The sequence below is a fragment of the Bombus fervidus genome, chromosome 12, assembly GCF_041682495.2.
Source record: "Bombus fervidus isolate BK054 chromosome 12, iyBomFerv1, whole genome shotgun sequence".
In the NCBI taxonomy this organism is placed as follows: Eukaryota; Metazoa; Arthropoda; class Insecta; order Hymenoptera; family Apidae; genus Bombus; species Bombus fervidus.
The window spans coordinates 2404048-2424683 of NC_091528.1; the positions used below are offsets into that span (position 1 = coordinate 2404048).

The window sequence follows — 20636 nt, forward strand, 5'->3', positions numbered from 1 at the left end:
CGGACAAAAAGCTTGCTGCCTCGTTGGAGTGTCGTTTTGATAGCGAAAAGGAATTTATAGGTCAGACGGGATTATTTCACGATAAATCGTTTCGCGATAACGTGATGAAAATATAATGTTTAGCGGTAACTAATTGTGTTACTGCGCTTTATGTGAGTAAGCTATTCAGGATTGCTATCGCATTGCTATTGGCAAATTAAAAAGAATAAAGAATAATGGACTGATGTTTGAAGAATGAAAGACAAATTGCAACATAATTGAGAAGAGTTGCCCCTTTCTTCTTTTCTTTTTTCTGCCTGCGTGAAAAATCCCATCAATTTTAATAGATTAAAGTTTTCAAACTTATTTGCAAGTTATATTAAAAGTTATTTCGTTTACATACATAGATTATTGCGTATCAGTTATAATGAACAGGCAGCGTTCACGCCTGGCGTTAGCATAAAATATCTCTTTCCCCCCTTTCGACACCTTCCATTTGTTTTCTGAAATCTCCCATCGTGTCTAACCCTCGTACACACATATTGTTTTATGTGTTTTTCTTCCTTACATTCTCCAGACGTATTCGCTCATTTATCAAGCGTCATTTATTATCGCTTAATTACTTTTCATCGACTCGATATAATTTCTCTGCGTTGACAATTTCTAAAATCTGACGTAGCGAGACAGAGAGATGCATACTTGATACGTGAAACATGACGAATGAAACGAGGACTGACAGGAGTAAAACCGTAAAACAAACTCGAAGAAAAAGATAGTGAAAGAAAAAGCGAGTATGAATATTTGAAGAATACCAGTTCGAAGGCGTGAGCGAGAGACTGGAAAAAATGATACGAAGGAAAAAATGCGCGTATAGAAGATGAGGAGAAATGAGAGAACGCGTGGTTCGTGAGATACTTCCGGTACGATTTACAACCCCATTTCGCTCGCAGAAAGGCACTCGTTTCATTGAATTTGCAACGCGTTAACGCGCAGATAAAAACTGCAATGACTTTTAGAAGAATACACTTCACGATCGATAAAACAATAATAGACACATGATACGTTTCGTGTGTTTTGTATGATTTAAACAAACGAATTCCATATCCATCCGTTAATTACTATTTTAATCTCTAAGAAGAAAAATTTTTATTTCGCGAATTGAATCTTATTCTTAATTAAAAAAAAACATTGCTTTTTTTATCTTAGTCTGTATCTGACACACTGTTGTACAATTTCCGTTCTTTTCTCTTTGACGGCGAGAATATGAAACGTAAAAAGATTAATTTGTACGTTATGATGTTATATTATATCGTACCTTACAATTTTTGTACAATTTTTATTTAATTTTAGCGATGAATTATTTCGTTTATCTTTCTCTTGTTTTTCCTTCTCTAGGGCAGTTTCCGTTATCATATTTTAATATTTTTAAATATCGTATTTCTGCTTTTGTAAATAATAGGGCTCACAATATAGGGTCGAATCAAATAACGATTTTGATCACTGTATTGATCAAATATAATGTAACGAAAGGAATTTTTCATCGTGAGAAAAATGGACACACCGATACGAACCTATTAAAAACTGATTTCTGTCTGAAAAAACCCGCATTTTCACATGAATTCATGATAGACGACGCGCGCGGATAGAAATTTACCGAATAGCATAAATAAAAAATCCAATGATAAAAAGTTCACAGTTACCATCCATTTAGATTTATATATTCGAACTAGAAAGGAAATGGTAGAATAAACCAATTTCATCTTTAAAAAAGTTCGACCGACTTATTTTCGCAACACTGTGATCTTGTTTATTTCTACGTCGTGCAAACATATGACTCACCGAACTAACGGGCTACTATGTAACCGATTCGTGCTGTTACGAAATCATTTGGCTCGTAATTTGTCACTAAGATTCATAAGTATGTACATCAATTAAATTGTTTTGCAATTTTCGATAAACTAGACCATGTTGAGGTAAAAACGTTGATCTAATAATAACTCCTGCGCAATATTAAAACATCTAGATATTTCACTCTACATTTAGAAACTAGTATTCCGTTGAAGATTGAATTCTTCTTCAATTACCGTTTGTAACTCATTTTTAATATCCTTATTTTTATCGAAAAACGAAAATTTGTTCTACGATATACGGCTTAAACTACAATTGCTTGCGATCGATTATAATTTGAAAATCAATCACATGCCGTAAGAAAATGGCTCTACAGAGAAAAGATTTAGGAAATGCCTTGAGAGTGCAACGTTCTTACAAGAAGTTTGTATCCTACATATTTTTATCTTGTATTCGCTCTTCCTTCGATCCTTCCCGCAGATATAAAAGTCTACAAGCTCCCTCTACTGAGAATTCGCATATTGCTCCCGGCGGAGCCACAGTTTTATTTGCATAACCGAAAAATAATATCCGCGCAGAATGCATTGAATGATAATTTCGAAGATAGCGACGTTGCCTCCATTAATTCTCCGCGCAATATGAAACCCTGCAGCGCTAACACTGCATAGATAATATTCAGAGAAGGAAAAAAGATGGTAAAAGGTGGTTGGAAGTTCGAATAACGAGATAAGGATATTCTAGTTCAAGATGTTTTATCATAAGAAACGGAAGAGTTTTATAAACAGGTCAGGAAGACACCTTCTATCAGTAGTGAAAAATCTAGACTATGATATTTTCAATCTCTACGCGTATTCTACACGTAATATCGTTCAAAATATTGACAAGAGATATCGACAAAGCTAAATGATTTGTCAAATCGATTATTCATGCGTCCTTTTCCGTCGACTCTAAACATTTCTGACGCGCGGAATATTTAATAGACTTGGGAAATCCAATCCAATAACAACTGAATTCTGACATTTAGCGCAAAAAAATAGTTTATGTACGATGGATGGATATTGAAATTCTTGTAATCCCATTTAATAATATTTCTAGCCGCATGAAGGTATTTTTGGATCGCTGAAAATATAATATAATTCCAATTCAATTATTAAATAAAAAATGGTGTAATTACAGTTTGCAAATATTTCGTAACGAATACAGAGCAAATATCTTCTGTACTCTAAATTGCCAAGATCGTCACGATCTTATAACGATTTATATAAAATAACCTGGCCATCTTTGGCAAAACCAGTGGAACGAACACGTAGTCGCCGATGTATCTTCGAAGACGCAGCCCTCGAAAAGCGGCTATTCTCTGTTTGCCACATTCAAGGAGACTACAGAGTGCGGCCTAAAATTACCAACGGACTGAAAGATATTTATGGTCACCGGTACCTAAAATTATTGTGGCTTGGGAAATTCTAACCGATACTAGGTGCAACCAGTGCTGTGGCCTGCGATACACGCGGCCAGGTGTACATACACAACCTAGCCTGTCTGTGTGTGTAGTTGGACGCGCATTCGCGGACAGACCTGGCCTATGTGAACGTAAGCGCATGTTACGTGTGTCGTGAACCGATTTGCTTAATCCATTCGCCAGTTCCGCGTGTAATGGACATTATACAGTCACGTGTGACTGATGAGCCAACATGGGGATCCGGAATCGTCGGGAATCAGAGAACTGGAGGAGTTTCAAAATTTCCGAATCCGCGCATTACATTCAACGCGTTCTGATGAACTTTGTCTATTGTTAGCATAAATCGGCCGGATTCCTTGCAGCCTTCACGGACGGGGATGACGAGGCAGAAATTACTTGACCGCGTGTTGGGCTTCTTCGGCTGTTGCTATTATTGCGCGATCATCGTCATAAATCATTGCATTCCAAGCGAAACACTTGCCTCCTAATGTACCATTCTCCTTTAATTTTCTCTGTCCTTTTCTCATTTTTGTTTCAAACATATTCTATTTTTCTTCCTCTTTCTTTTCGAGAAGTAGATCGTTCGGAGATTAAAAATCATCGTAGAAAATATGTATGTGTTTCTCTTTTGCAATAACGAGCGTAGCGTATAATATTTCAATTTTGTCGTATGAGAGTACTCGATTCGAGCATGATTCTAATTTCGATAACAGTACTATCCTGACTCGTTTCTATTCAATCGGTAATCGGTTATCTTTTCCCGAATTCTATCATGCGATTTATATAATGTTATTGTAGATTTATAACGTAACAGTTCACTTGGCACGAGTTAAAAGAAATTACTTACTATCAGTATTTAAATGTAATTAAATGTAATTAAATGTAATTAAATGTAATTAAATGTAAATTAAATGTAATCTAAATTCCATTTAATTATTCCTATTACATAAAAATATCAATTTGCATAACGAGGCAACTAACAACGTTGATTCAAAGAACAGATCGCCAAATCTGTCGATTTTATTATTCATATGATCAAATTAGAGTGAATGCACGAACGCACGAATTAGGTGTCGCCTCGTGCAATTATGCGAGAATGCAGCCGCACGTTGTTGCCTAATATACTTTGCAAGCTATACGCACGGCAAACGTAGCGAATTCACGTTTCTGGTGGTTCTTTGACTGATTAGCGATGGAGCATTCAGAAACGAAGCTTACTGCTTCGATGATAGAATGCGATGTTTAATTACCTTATCACCTATCTACGTAAGCCGCAGATCTGCCTTTAACGCGTTGCGTGGATTAAATGACGCGTTCAATTTAGCGAGTGGGTGTGTGTTCCGCAATGAAGAACTTATGGTACTTTCATAGATGTCGGCTAAAGGCGTCGCTTCAGAAAATAAGTAACAAAGGAATATTTACCAAACGAAACGCGCCAGATTTTCTACGCGATATTTGGAACGTTCCGCGTTCTTCGTTATTAGCGGATTTGAACTTATCTATCGAATAACAGTGATTCGTTATTTATAGAAGAATCAGAGTTTATCTAATCTAGGAAAATGTTTTGATAGAACGTTGGAAATCCTGTTACGGAATTTGTATAGATGCAAGCGAGAAATCTGCATGAAAGCTGTTAAACACGGTTGAAGTTACTCATTATTAATTCGATGAATATGCCACGGCAATTATTTAAATGACACCGCTCGGACAGTTGACTCGACAACGAGCGACACTGCCAACGTCGCCTGTCACTCAATTAGGTAAATTTCTGATACATTACTACAATTTGAAAAGTATTTAAGTCTCGTTTCCTGTCAACAGAAACCACGATAATATTCCATCTTATGTAATAGCTCTTAAATAATTATAGGTGAAAACGCAGGCGTTATAACTTAAAAAAGGAGACGCTGGTTCTAGATTTATTTGAAGTTTCGTAGCAAAAATTTCGTTCCCGAAAATTTTCCCCGGAGATTTCCTCTCTCCCCCCCCCCCCCATCCCATTGATAAAACAAGAAGAATACGTTTGAATAAAGAATCATTTAAATATCTAAAACGTTCGGATCGTTTCATCAGGCGGCGAAGCGCGAGCAAGAATTTTCTATATGACAAACGTGACAAACGACCGCAATTCGAGCGGCCGGCAAACAAAATTATTCGATTTAAACAACCGATTCTCTGTCACCGAATCACACCGAAAATCGTTCCACGGAAGGGCAGAGTGAATTTTTTATTTTTTCAAATCCGTTTTGTTCAGCATCGCTGCTTCGCCATATCCTACGGGTGTAAAATTATATTTGCTCCCGGACCGAGCATCCGGCAAGCCTGGTAAAAATTTCAGTCTGGCTACACCTATCGGCCGCCAAACGCGATAATGCTGCATTGAAATCGTGCGTGCACTTTGACAAGACCTGTATAATGACGTTACTAGCGATATCGATCGGATGCAAACTGTTAGAGTATCGCATAAGCAACTGAACGAGATTTTGACACGATTTGTGAGAAACAAACGTGCTTTGTCTCGCGTTGTACTATCGGTTTGTTCGAAAAGCTAATGGCAAAATTGTGGAGAATATCAAAAGTAAGGTACCTTCCTAGGATTTATATCTTTCGTATTTCGTTTTATTTGTTTATCGTTATACCACTTTCAGTATTTCGATAAATGTGACCTACTTTTGCAGCAATCGTTACAGTATTTCGTGCAGCAAGTTGTATAAAATTCCGCCAAGAGTAATAATTACGAAGAATAGATCGATTCTTACGGAAGAATAATTTTCACGAGATCAAACTTTCTAACTGTCAACCTCATAGAAGCTTCGAAAAATCTAATTTCACCTTTCCTCGCGTGAACAATGTGACAGATTCGGTGAGAGTTACTAAAAAAATCAGTTTCATCCTACGAGTCTACCAACGAGACGAAACACGTTGCTCATCCAGTGTTGGCAACTTCAACATTCTCCGCTGACGCCTCGAGCGTGAAAAAAAAAAAATAAGGCAAAAGGAGGAGGAAAAAGAAACTACAGAGAAAAGACGAAGATGAGCAAGCAAAGAAGAAACGAGCACGACGCGGCGTCTAACAGCTTCCCAGAGACATTTAAAAGCAAGAGCGAGGCAGCATCTGCAATTCTCACGTGTCGGAAAAGTTGTCAGCCAACCAGTTGCGCACATTCTCACTGCACTTCATCCAGGCCTGCTACGGCTGCTGGGTCAAGGTAAAACTTTACGAAAGGAAACTTAGAGGCGCCTTTGAAAAGGGGTAGGGTAAGTTTGTCAGGGAAGTTGCGCAGAAATGTTCGCAGCTTTTCTTAAGATCCCCGCGGAGAATAAGCGGAAATCTTTTCTTCTTTGGCTAAACGCAAAATTTCTCGCGGTTATTTTCTGGATACAATGAAATCCACTTTTCGGATGACCGTTTTCCACTCGCCACTGTTTGCCTCCTGAATTGTTAAAATTTACAATTTATGCGGTCTAAGACATCTCTGATCGTTATTTTTTTTTAATGATTCTTTCCGACCTGTCCTTTTCCTAAGCGATGGACGAAGTTCGTAAAGAAATTTAAAAAAGACTGGAAAATAAGCTATCTCGTCTTGCGTACTTCGTCCACTTTCTATCGAAATTAATTTAATAATCTCCTTATTTTAAAATAAAAAATTACTTTCGCTATTCGCGTTATTTTAAACTAATAATTATCTGTCCTTCTATCCAGCACTGTGCAATATTTTATCTCGGAAAAATAAAGGTGGAAAAGGTGGTACTAAATGATATAGAGTTAACATTTTAATGCCGAAATTTAAACAGTTCCTCGCACCCGGCATGGGACCAGCGATACCGGTAAAGAGCAATGCAATTTATGAAATTATTTGTCGTGCTGTACGCGAAACCTATATCGTTATTAAAACTGGAAAACAGCAATTTTCTGCTGGTAACATTTTAAGGGATTTTTACGCGTGAACGGTAAAAAAAATGTTGGTGGTATTAAACTGACGATCAATGGCAACATAAACCTGCCTTATACTGTTAATTTGCGCTGCCGGTGAACCTTGTATTTTAACCCTCTGCACGAACAGCCTGTCGCGTACCGAAAATAAATCATCGTTCTCTAAATAGATATAATTCACCGGTCCAATCGTCCTTATCCTTATTTACTATGATTTATTAATAGCTCAATTTGTCCAATCTTTCATATACGCAATGATATATCTTGAGTGACTTTTAATCAAAACTATCGATGTGATTGGTAAGATTTTACGAATCATAGATAGCATAAATAATTACAAATTTGTTAGAAATATTTATCATTAAAGAAATAATGCACTGATTGTACTAAGAAGAAAGTTACAATTTTTGACAGGTGCTTGGACAACTTTATGCATTTCTAAAGTCGTGTGAATATTTAATCGGCCGATAAACCATACGAATTAATTATCATTCGTCTTTCTACTCTTGCTTGCTTTTCGATCAACTGCAGGACAAATTCATGCTAACATCAACACGTACATTTACGATTACGTTTGCCTATTTATCTGAACAACCAGTTCTGTTTCGATCATAGGAAGCGAATATTGCATACACCGGGAGATTTCATAACATAATGATCGTCACTTTTTCTAGATTTTTAGACAATTATCGCGGTATCCAAACGCACGATGGGACTGGAGGAGAGAAAAAAATTAAATTCGCGCAATACTTGAAACTGTAAAAAGCATGCAAACTAGTCTCGACAAACTGTCTCGCTCGAATCGTAGTGGCACGCTTCGCTAAAGCATCGAGTTGCAAAACAACGAAAACGTTCGTAGAACTTCCAACTGTGACGGGTAAACTCTTAACGAGTAAAATATCGTCGTACAACGATAGAAAACTCTAGTGTTGTCCACATTTTTAACGAATTATGTTATGCGTTAGGTGAGAACCGGATAATTTGAAATGGCTATGAGTTTCGACTTCGACTCTGATCGTCATACGTTTTATAATGAAATGAAACGAAAAATAAAACGACGAATAAAATCATCCACCGATAGAAAAATCATTAAACTCATCTAGCCTTAGAGGTGCGATCGATCACAAATTTCAGATCGCTTGCACCAAAAATGAGCCGAAAGTATTAGCGATAGTCAACGAATAGGGAAAAGGCAGTTCCAGTGGCTGCGATATAAAAGCGGGGCAACAATATCGATACGAACGAACGATAAATTCGAACAATCGAGTCGCCTCAGTATCAACAAGTTACGAACACACGCGGGCGTTTACAAAAGCAAAAATTAAACGAACGAATTATAAAAATTTACGAGTCCACAGGTACGGTCAATCAACGTTCATTCTTTCCGCGGAAACGCGGCTACCCTCTCGCAAAATGACACACGACGTATTTGTTTTTTCAACGGCGGTGTGGCAATGTTCCCGAGCTGAATAATGGCCGGGGAAAATTCATTGAAGACGAACCGGTGCAATTAGTTTTTCCGCACGCAGAAGAATGCGGCGGTTACCAATCCGTCGTCGGAGAATTTAATTTTGTTACGCATAGAAAGGAATGCTGTCCACCCCCTTTTCCACCGCCGATGCTAGCCATCCTCGTAGATACGGTGAGCAGGGCTCACAGAGAAAAACCAAACGCGACTGCTATTTAAAAATAGAATCTGAAAATTAAATGGGCCGTCGATCGATCGAATCTTCCTTCCTACATATTTCCCTACCGAACCGGCTTCTATCTCAGGCCATATTTTTACAGAGAATTTTTCCTGCCAACGTTGTACCGCGTATCAGCGAATGTTTTCCAAGTTGGAACTTGCAGCGCAAAATATCAAAATATTCCTGTAAAAATGGTAACAACGGACTGGTATCGAAGGTGAAACGATTGTTCGAAACGTGAGCCATACATAGTGGTTTTCCTGAGGAATATCGGTCGCCCCCGTTCGATCGACGATTAAATTGATATCTTCGATTTTATTTGCGTTTCGTTTGTGATAATAGCGATTTGTATAGATAAGGTGTATATACTCCACTGGCGGGGTTATTTCACGATCAAACAACGAAGCTTCTACAAAGAAGCAATCGAAAAACTCGTGGAAATATCGATAATCCTGTAAATATAACATGGCGATATCTAATACGGTAAAAACGCAACAACTTTTCCGCTCGATTCAATAAAAGAACGAACGAAGATCGAGTGGTTACTGTACACGACAGCCTGCAGTGATTTTCATAGAATAAAAATAACAGTGGAACGACCGAACCTGCAATCTGTTCGCCAGAGGGCAAAGGGCCTAAAACTTTATCCTCCAATAATTTCCCCTACCTCCGAACGATCTTTCAAGTGAAAACCCACTTTCCACTCCCTTTTCTTCGACGACCGTGGTACATGGTCCTTCGGGTCTCGCTGCCTACTCAGCTGCGCTGCGGTCAGTTTCAGTCGAAAAGAAGTTGTCCCTCGAAAGAGTCCCGTAGAAAGGAACTCCATTTTCTGCCGGTACGAAGGGAACGAGTGCAAGGAACCTCATGGAACGGCACAGGCCAGAACTCGAGCACCAACGGACGCTATTCAGCCGTAACAAAAGGCAATCACCATAGAAGTGGTGGAACTGGAAGCAGCAGCCGTCATAAGTTATCGGAATCGCGTCGATATTTCGCCGAGAATTTCGAAGGGAACGAGTTGCCGTAGGATGGCCGACTTTCCTGTCCGTACTCTCTCTCTCTCTCTCTCTCTCTCTCTCTCTCTCTCTCTCTCTCTCTCTCTCTCTCTCTCTCTCTCTCTCTCTCTATCTATCTATCTATCTATCTATCTATCTATCTATCTATCTATCTATCTATCTCTATCTATTTCTTTCTTTCTCATTTTTTCTCGTTCTTCTTTCTCTTTCCTTCTAAACGCGACCTTAAGGATCCTCGTTCATAAAAGTGATTTCTCGGGTGTCACCGACCCATTCAACCTGGTCGAGGCGTTTTCGATAACTGATACACTTCTGAGCACTTTTTAACGAGACCTTCTCGGGCTCTAAGAGTTGTTCGAGAGCAGTTTCACTTCGAACGGGCGAACTTGCGCTCGCCGTTTCAGCCGTGCACGTGTTTCTTCATATTCTTCATTCGTTAACGCTTTAGTCATTAGCGGCGGGTGCAAAGAATCGGCTGATTACGAGTGAAAAATAGTTTTCCAACGTTTCTCGAAATTGAATTCCGAATCAGTAAGTAATTTCCGAGTTCTTGGGCCGTGGTTCTGTTTTTAATGAACTTTGTTAGGACGGGTAAATATCTTTTTCAGTATATCGTTGCAGGAAAGAGAAGAGAAACGCAGCGAGAACAGGAAGAATTACGAAAGTTTTCTCGGTGCTCATTGATTAAAGAGTCGAAGAGCCAGGAGAAAAGGAGTCTGAGATGAGACTGCGTTTCTGACTTCCTTTTTTTTATTAAATATTTAAGCTTCGCTTTTTTCGAATCGTTTCGTACGTTCCTCGTGAATTTCGACTAGAACCTCTGAGTAATTAAACTGTCCCTTTCCTTGCCCTCTTCCTTCCTTCAAAGACATTAATAACAAGCAGCAAACAGTACGAATTTTTCAATTAAAACGAACTTTCTTCGTTATTAAATTATTGTTCTATTATGCAATTAAATCCTATCCTTTACCAATGTCTCGGATGGAGTAATTCAAGTAGAAATGGATGCCTCTGTCAAATACTTAAATTAGATAGCTAAAAGTCTACGAAGAGATAAGACGTGACTCCAATATCTCGCACCGTTCATATTTCGTTATAAATTCTCTCTCGATAAACGTTACAAACTTTATCAGAGAAAAAATTAATTAATTGTACGCTCTCGAATCTGTTTGGCCTCTTCTGCCTGAGCCAGCCAACTCGAGTCACTCGTTTAAATTCCAAACAAGCTAGACACGGTGTGTCGCAACATCGTACCCTGTGCCTGCTAATAGCGCGCCTCTTTCGGCGTTCAATCTTCAAAGTCCTCCGTTCGATTTCTTAAAGCACTCGAGAACGCTCGATAAAGCGCTGGCTGTGTCGCGCTATTCCTCCACTAATCGACTATTGCGAATAATAAACGGCATCTTTGACGATTTCACTGAGAGCGTGGCTTAAATCAACATCATCAGACGCGAGTAGATCGGATGTAATTGCTCCGGCTACGATTTAATGGTCCACTCGATACTTCCACCCTATAATCGGTCCATCGTACGACCTGGCTGTCTCGATAAAAAGTCACCTTTTTCCCTCCCCTTCCTTCTTTCCAGCATCCTACACAACTAGATCGTTACGACTTCCAGCTGACTTTTCGCTTTTTAACCCAAGGATACGCGACGCGACGACCAAATCACTTTCTGGCTCATGAAAATTGAGAATACAATTTGTAAGGCGCTCGACGATGAATATTAAGTCGATCCGATACAAGTAGATCCTCTTCTGCCTAGTTCGATGCATTAGAATAATCACGGGTTTTCTCGGGGCAGACATCAGATTACGATCGTTTCCACGGCGACGTTCTTCACGGTCATGGAGAGACGATTCCGCCGATTGAATCGGGAATTACACGTCGCCCAATATAGTTATACGAGGTTTATTAACGTTTATCGGTTACGCAGGCATCGTTGTCGCGCGATCGACGCGAATAATCGCTAATATGCGTATTCAGCCGTGTTGCAATCCATGGCTGAGAGATAAAGTCGAAATTGTTTCGCCGATTAGAGCGAAGATTAGGCTAACGGGGTTTCCACTGTGGCAAATTTAGTTACCTTTACGTTATAAAATGGCACAATTGGAATTTAGGTTCGTTACATTTCAAATTAGAAAATTTTGGTAGGTTTGAATAATTCAAATCTATTCTTTCAAGAAATTCCATGGCTACGGCAATACGTTTTCATCCTATATACGCATTTGTGGTTTTCACGTTGAGAGGAATGTCCAAGGAAATACATAATCATAATATGATTTAAACTTCAAATTACCTGGAAATTCGTTGCGAATTTAGGACGACTAGAACAGATAACTGAAAATTGGGTCCGACAGGAATTCCAAGGCAACATTATGGAATGGAATAGCAACTTTTTAGCGCGATAATGACTTTCCGGTAAATTAGAATCGATAAGCCACATCGGTATACCATTTCTAGATCCCGCTAACGATCTTTTTGCAGGCGTCGGCGTTGAACGGAGGCAAACATACGCGACAAAAACCCGATGGAGGTCACCTAGTCAAACGTCCCTTTTTATCCTCTGGCTTGTACAAAAATCTCCCCATTCGTTTCGCGGCCGGACAATGATTTCGTGCGATTATTAATGCGAAAAGTTTTACGCGCGGCAAGGAAATGCGGCAAAAATTTCGTCAATCTCTCGCCCCGTAATTGTTTTAAACGTCCCGCTTTTGTCCAGATTTTTCAGTTAACGACCAACGGCCCGTGTTTGCTTTAAAAAATACACCGGTGAAAATTCTTACCGGCACCTGTCTGTCCTGTAAATTGGGTTATACAAATATTTCCAAAAGTTCGGTAATCCCTAGACACGAAACTATTTTTTGCTTACATCTTTCTCTTTCGTGATTTTTTTCCTAATTCTTTTATCCGCTCCCCTGAGAGTATTTTCAGTTACGCGATATTTTGTTCGAACATTTTTGTTCGAAGATACCTTTGCCCATTTTAACAATTTTGAAATCGAGAGTTAATCTGTATTCCTATCGATTAATTTTTAACCTGTTAATTGAGACGAGTTCACGCGATAATTTATTCAGCAATCTACTATCTTTTTACGCTTTGTTCAATTGTATTAAAATTTTTACTAAAATCCAGGACCAAGGTGAAATCGATATCATATCTTCATGGAACTTTTAAATAATTAAGGGATGACTCGGCCAACAGGTTGAAGAAACACGAATAAATTTACCTGAATTTCTAGCCGAATAAATTTGAAGTACAGCGTTGAGTTGACAAAAGGAACAACGACTAGGGACAAAACGAAACAAGCGCGAAGCTGGCTGGCACGAATTCATAAAGATAGCATCCAGCACGGATGGACTTTATTAGCTTCTTTATGACGCACTTTGTGGCAATGAGCCGATCGTAAAAGCGTGCATTAGCACGAAGCTAAAGGTCTCGTGATTTATAATCTGCCTTTGCTTGATATCCGAGCGTAAGCGGACCGTATAGTGTCAATTATATTTTGGTAGTATATCGTGGCAAACTTACGGGTTGCAGAAGTTGGACGTGGCAGCCGCACTTGCCGATTTCTGAAACAGGAGAAGGAATTAATATCATTATCTCCGCGAAACGATTTATTACAAATGAATCATTCTACGTTAATTTGTCATATACAATTTAAGCATCTTCTTCTATTTATTAACGCTATATTATAATATAACAATTTTCTTCTATTATTATCTTCCTAAGATAATATTTTAGATTATACTTTTAGGATTACTACTTTGCCGATCACTAACCGAACTACATAGAAATCAACACACAGAATCAAACGTCCATCGAGGATAATCATTTTGCTTCTGAAAACAATTGTGTATTTTGGTAAATACTAATAGTATATGACGATAGATAACAATAGATAAAAATAGAGATGACAGGAATTTTTACTCCTGAGCAACTTCATTACTAACCAAAAGCAATTTAAAAAATGGTACATATAAATATTAGCAATTTTATTTAATTTTGGCATAGCTTAATCCTCCGTAGTGACAACGTACGAGAAGCATATTTGCGTAAACGTTCTCCTATAATTTTCTTGTGCACCCCGATGCCATATCGTCGTTGTATAACCACATAGAACTCAAGTGCAACGGTATCAGGCAACGCGTAAACTTTCTACTTTACACTGTCCCCTTATTTTCTTCTGGAAAGCCCATACACCGTTCTACGATCGGATACACTTCGTATATCGATACTTTTACGCGTGTCTATATACCCTAACTTTTCTACGTCCATGACTTTTCGTCAATGGTTATAAATCGCCGGTAAATTGCTGCGGCTGAAATACGACGCACTTCCTTCGATGTCGAAACACGAAGCATTCGACCCATTGGCCTTTCACGATGCGATCAGAAGCGGCAAGATGACGCGAGGCCTTGTCTATGAATTTTAGACGCGTGGGTAAAAGCTTTTCTACGATGGCCAAGTGAATTTAAAAAAATAAATAAATTGCAACGTAGAGAAATAAACTTTCTATATTTCAAATGCTTCTGCTGTAAATTGAAATTGTTTAACCACCGAAGAAGCATGTGATAAAATTAATTTAAACGGCAGCATTGTTTCTTTCGAACATTTAAAAATCCCGTTGCTTTATTCTCTGGAAAATTTTCTGCCGTACATTCCATCTGTCGAATAAATCACCGAAAGTGTGAAAGGCATGTAGAATCGTTGGCGGTATGATCCGTGAAAGGATGGCCAGTTATATAACTGTAAACACGAAAGAATGGCTGACAGTCAAACGTCGAACATGAAGTTTAGTTGAAAAAGCGGAGAAGGGTGATGGTTGCGCGCGGTTAAGATAGCCTCCATTGTCCCGACGGATTTTTTTTTCCATGGGTCCGTCACTTGCATTTCAGTTACACACACGCACATGCACGCGCACGCACGCGCGCGCGCACACACTCACACACACACAGCCGCAAGATTTCAACAGAACTGCAGGACAGAGCAATTCAATAGAGGGAAATCAATTTCGTGCCTAGCAATTTGCTTTTCACCGCAGCGATCGCGTCGGGATAATACCGGCGATTCGGTGATTGTTTTGCGATAAGACAAACAACGCGCCAAACGACACCGAAAACCCTCACCTGCCTTCTTTTCAATATTTTATAACATCATCTCTCTGCTTTGTTCCGTTCGTTTACGCGAACAAGCAATTTCGCATACCGTTTCAATTATTCCACCGTTTCCTTGCCATTCTACTCTCTCTCTCTCTCTCTCTCTCTCTCTCTCTCTCTCTCTCTCTCTCTCTCTCTCTCTCTCTCTATTGCCTACACGTACGAAATTCGTGATTAACAATTGGAAACACCTGTATAACCTCGACATTTCTGTGTTTCCCTTTTTATTTGATATTCGGCACTCGCTTTTATTTTATTAGTCCGAATATCCGAGCAGGACAACCACCCTGCAACGCAAAAAGCAGGCAACGCAAAAGCAGGCAACGCAAAAGCAGGCAACGCAAAAGCAGGCAACGCAAAAGCAGGCCACTCAAAAGCAGGCAACGCAAAAGCAGGCCGCGCAAAAGCAGGCAACGCAAAATTCGATATTTAAGGACGGAGAATTTTGAGCAAAATTTATCACAAAATTTGGTCGTTTTCAGGGAAACTCGTTGACCTTAGGATCACGCGACTGAAACTCTTCATCGCGGAGCAGCCGATTTTGTCAGAGCTGGGGCGCATTCGCATGCTGGATGCCTAGCGATAAATCCTGTCTTATCCAAAACGAAAAGTTTCTACTGGTAAATCTCGTTTCGAAAACTGGCGCATTACCGTCAGAAAAAGATGTGACTTTTTTCCCCGCGGAAATCTACTTCAGGCTCTCGAGTGAACGAGGGTCAAAGTGTACCGACAACGGTGCCGTTGTAAGTACAAATATCCTCGAGAACGAAGATCGTGGAATATCTGGTAGAAATCCGAGCAGAATCCAAAACGTATATATACCTCGACAATTTAAAAAATAAAACGGATATTTCTTTCTTCTTTTATCGTACAATGAAATGAAAAAAGTAAAGGAAAGGGGGGATTTTAGACGATCGTTTATTGCGAATGATTGACTTTCAAGTGATCGATACACGCGAATAGGCCGACCGCTTGAATTGGATCACGTTGCGTTGTATCGCGTTGCATTCTACTCTCGCTCATCTAATATATCTAATAAGAATTTTAGTTTGCTTTCGAAAATACTTTCCATCTTCGTAATACTTTCATTCTTGCAGAAGTAAAATGATGGAAATTCTTCGATTAATTAATCAACGCAGCCCAGGTTTGGAGAAATGGTACGAGCATAGACGAGGAAACGTGGTGCTACAGCACGAAAGTGCATTATCGTGTAGCAAGTCGTGCTTTTGTCCGTCGAGAGATTTGGTTACAAGTACAATCGATCAGAGAGAGAGTCTATCTAATTGCTGTATGTCTCGTAACGCAGTGTTAATGACGTAGCACAATGATATTCGATTCAGGATGCGCGGCTATGAATCGCAACGGGTGATGTTGCTTGTTCACAGGAATCTATCAGCCCGGTCTGACGTTCTACGTAAACGGTATATTATAGCAGGGAGCATCGCGGGAATAACAATAGCCCCTCTTCCCTCGAAATGTTCCCGTGGAAAATTATTCTAACACGGTTACACGCCAGACCGTGACAATATTCCGCACGATAAATTTCACAGCTTCGAGATGGAGTGCCTCTCTCTAGTTGGCTAACGATTCGCCAAACTTGCAATTAACGATATTTACTGTCGAGTACAGTTTTATCGAGACCAGGGGGGAAAAAGCAACTTTCGATGAACAGAATGGACATTTTGCAAAGTAACAGTTGTAGCAAATTGGCAGAAAAGTAAAGTCTGATATAATACACTCTACGTTATAAAGGACTTACGATATTCGTCCCTGAACGCTGGTATTAAGTTGATTGAACATCTTTCGAGTAGTCAACTCGAAAGTCACGAACGTTTTCTTTGCGTTAGCCAGTTCCCCGAACGAATCTGTTTTCTCCGAATAAGACAATTTTTCCCCAGAGATCGAGCACACGGAGCGTACAGATAATGGTGGCTGAGTCGAGGACGCTTCAATTACATCGAATGGTAGTTAAATTCCGTCGGATCAACAGACTTGGAGGCTGGCAAAACGCCATAGAAAGTTAATTCGTCCCGGCGCCGAATTAATTCCTGCGTATAAATATATGGCGCGACTCTAGGAATCCGTGGCCAGGCAGATTTTCCATTTTCAACGCGTCCTGTCCCGTTTCCTTCTCTCTCCTTTCTCTCGTTTCATTATGTAATCATTCTATTATTCCCTCGTCGATGCCAAGCCCAAATTACTAAATTTTCAGAAAATCTTGCAAGTCTTAAACAAGAGCAAAAGTTTCGTAATCAAAGACTATCTCGAGGAGCTCTCTCCAAATTACCGGAACAACTTCTCGCAAACTTTACGTATAAGATTTACATCGTTTATCGTTACGTATTTCGATAATAAATCGCATTAAACAAGTTCGTTTCATTAAGTCGAATGGAAATCGCGTACAACCTCGTTTCCATTTTTCTTTCGGGAACATCTGTTGACGTAGAAAGGAAGAAATGAAGGGAGCAAAGGTCGAAGGAAGATGAGGAAGCCGAACACGATATATCGTGCAAGATGAGCCGATGAGAGAGAATTTACACTTAACCAATGCTCGTCTACTCTATCAAGTCTTTAATCACCCATCATGTAACGTTGTGCCATCTAAACCGTAACTCCAGACGTGCTAACAATTACGGAGTCTACTAACTGCTAACGAATCTGTCTACCCATACGTGTGCGTTCCGTGAACACAGGACCTTCCAGACCACCAGGATTTTACCTTGGAACTTGTTAAATAAATACCTTGCGCAAGGCAATCGCAACAAAATTCTACTCGGATTACGCGTATCCAATTTCCTTTGTTCCATCTTAGTTCCCTTGTCCAATACCTTCGCATAAATCAAATTATGATGATCATTATCTTGTTCGTCGTTCGGCTCGGTTAGTCAAGTAATTATAAACAATATCCATTGTTTGGACGCACGTTTATGCAGAAAGTTCATTAAAGCTACATGAATTACGCTCTAGCGATGAAAAGAATATTAGGTAAATCCTTGGAATTCCCTTTCATAATCACGACGATGAAACAAACATAATTGTTAATGTAAAATCAGTAAAGAAATCGCAAATTAAATGTTAAGGCAAAGTTGATCCTTCGTAGGTTGAAACTACTCGAACTTCAACTAAATAACATTTTAGAGATATTAGTAATTTTTCGATAAAATTAAGACCAACAGTAAGATTGAAGTTATTCTTTCGTTATACTTTTAGATCCATGTCGATACGACTTTCGATATTGAGTCGAGATATTGTCCACCAAAGTGCACCGTAATTTTTACTCTTCTATCCTCGTGGCATATACTCGGTCTCTTCTGATCTATCCCACGCTTGTCACAAGTGCAATGGTCAGTGACAAATGTTGAGTCAGCGTTTTTTTCCTGTTACTACTACTACGCGATGTACGCATTTCCAGGAGACAATGTAAGTCACGACACTCCGTGACTTCGTTCACTATTTCGCGCGTACATTGGAACGTTATGCCTGCAAGTTTTATATCCTGGAAACTAATTGAGATATCGACTCGAATGAAATTGCGTTATCAGAGGTATACTTTCTACTATATACCGAGCAGACTATTGCTACAAGTTTTAAATTGCTTTGAATCGTATAATTTTTGCTCTTTTTAATTTTAATTGTTAACTTTGATACATTTAAAGATCACTCTTAGTCTTTCATATTATTATTCTCGCATTGAAACAATGTCCGAATCAAGAAGTTTCGTAATTAGTGATTTTCTCGAGAATCTCTTTTGAAATATCTGTATCTTTGCCAAATAAACGAACGTATAACAAACGTATTAAGAAGCTTGACCTGTTTCCGATCGTTCTCGTCACAAATGTTTCCGCGTAAGTACACTCGTTCGATACGAAACCTATTTAACGAGAAAACTTCGATAGATACTTTCGGTACGCAAGGTAACAAATAACAACGATCTCGATAGCCAACGAAGCAACGTTGATGAAACACCAAGATAATTCTCGGAAAGAGTGCTTTAACCCAGACGAGCGGACGAGTAAGAAGGAGAACCGCAAAAGAAACCCTCGAACGCAGACGTTCCCCTCGATCACCTGCCACGGGCACTCGACATCAAAGAAATCAACCTTCGTATAAGCGTGCCAGCCAGGGCGCTGTGCAAAAGTCAGGTAGCTCGGCAACAACAGCCAGAAGCAGGCAGAGCAAGAGAGAGAATCAGGCCGTAGAAATCGGGGAAAAAGAAGAATGCATCTGTGTGCGAGGTGCTCGCACAACGGCTAATTACGGATCACCCGCGGCGCGAGACCGTGTATAAATTCTAACGTGAGCGAGGCAAGGACGAGGATGACGCCTTTCACGGTGGTAAAACCGCGTATTAAAATTCCGGACGCCTGCTGAAATACTGATCTGCGTCGAGGGTGCTACCACAAAGGTACATGTTAGATAGGTGGGCGGCGAGGTGCAGAGTAGGAAGCGAAAAAGAGAGAAGGAGAGGGGCACAAGGCGAGGTAAGAGGGGTTTTGCAGAAAGAGGGTGTTGAAGGTTGTGAGATGCACCGCTGGTACTGCCAGCCCGTACCCCGAGGGATTAATCACGGGGCATTATGGCGGTGTTGGCTCAAAAGCGACCAAGGAACGAGCAGGGCTGAATCATAACTCAACCTCCTCGATCTCCGACCATATCTGCTAGGACTCGCATTAATAAGGGCATAAACGCTGTATAATTTCAAAGTAGGTACTGTCGACAGTCAAAGAGCCACCCTTCTCTTCGTTCATTTCTACCCTCTTCTTCCCATTGCCCTCCACCTTCCATCTAAACCGAAACCTGTACCGCACCAGCTTCTCAACAAATGAGAATTTTCAACATCCGCAGCTTCTTCGCCGAGCAACATCGAAACTATGACGCTCAAGGTTATAGGGTGTATTGCGGATTCGCCTTAAGCTCTTCCTCCCCATAGTTTTCCGAGAGGAACCTCTGCTATTGCCTCGACGCACGAATTATGAAATATTTCGAAAACGTGAACGTTAAACCGCAAATATCACTTTCCACTCTGCCAACGAATCTGTTACGCCACGAGGCTTACTATAGGTCGTATTCCTAACCGTCGCTCGCGGTACTACAATGTCGCAGACTGATCGTCTTATCTGCCCGACGGAAAATATACAATGTAGCGACGAGCGCATAGTTGTCATCAAGCAGCGAGTTCCAGAAACATCGATTTCGGTCCGTTATTTTATTCACACAAAGGTGGCATATGTGATTATAGGCGCGAACGGTGGCGTGACCCGAGCGTAGTGGGGGTCGTCTCCCAGAGAAGACAAAGAAATGATCGAAGGGCAATCAGTCTCATTTGAAGATTCTAGCAGCATACATCGAGAGGTCTGACGAATAAAATTAAAGTCGCTAAATCTAACGAATATATCGAGAGATATCACAAAGTCGGGTCGAATTTCTGTAACACATTAACTGTATTTGTCGCTGAATAATTTGTTTATTATTATATCGTTGTTATTATTATATCAATTATTGTTAAATATACAAGTTTATATTAACCCTGTTAATACAGTGTTAAATTCATT

General features: G+C 39.8%; 1 protein-coding gene across 3 annotated transcripts in view; it reads right to left on the bottom strand.

Moving 5' to 3' along the window:
- LOC139992606 (uncharacterized) overlaps window positions 1-20636 on the bottom strand; it is a 248876-nt gene that overhangs the window by 153260 nt on the left and 74980 nt on the right. For all 3 annotated transcript variants that reach the window (XM_072013566.1, XM_072013563.1, XM_072013565.1), the window contains one exon: window positions 13457-13497. The gene's annotated coding sequence lies outside the window, so the exon portion shown is untranslated. The remainder of the gene's footprint in view (window positions 1-13456; window positions 13498-20636) is intronic.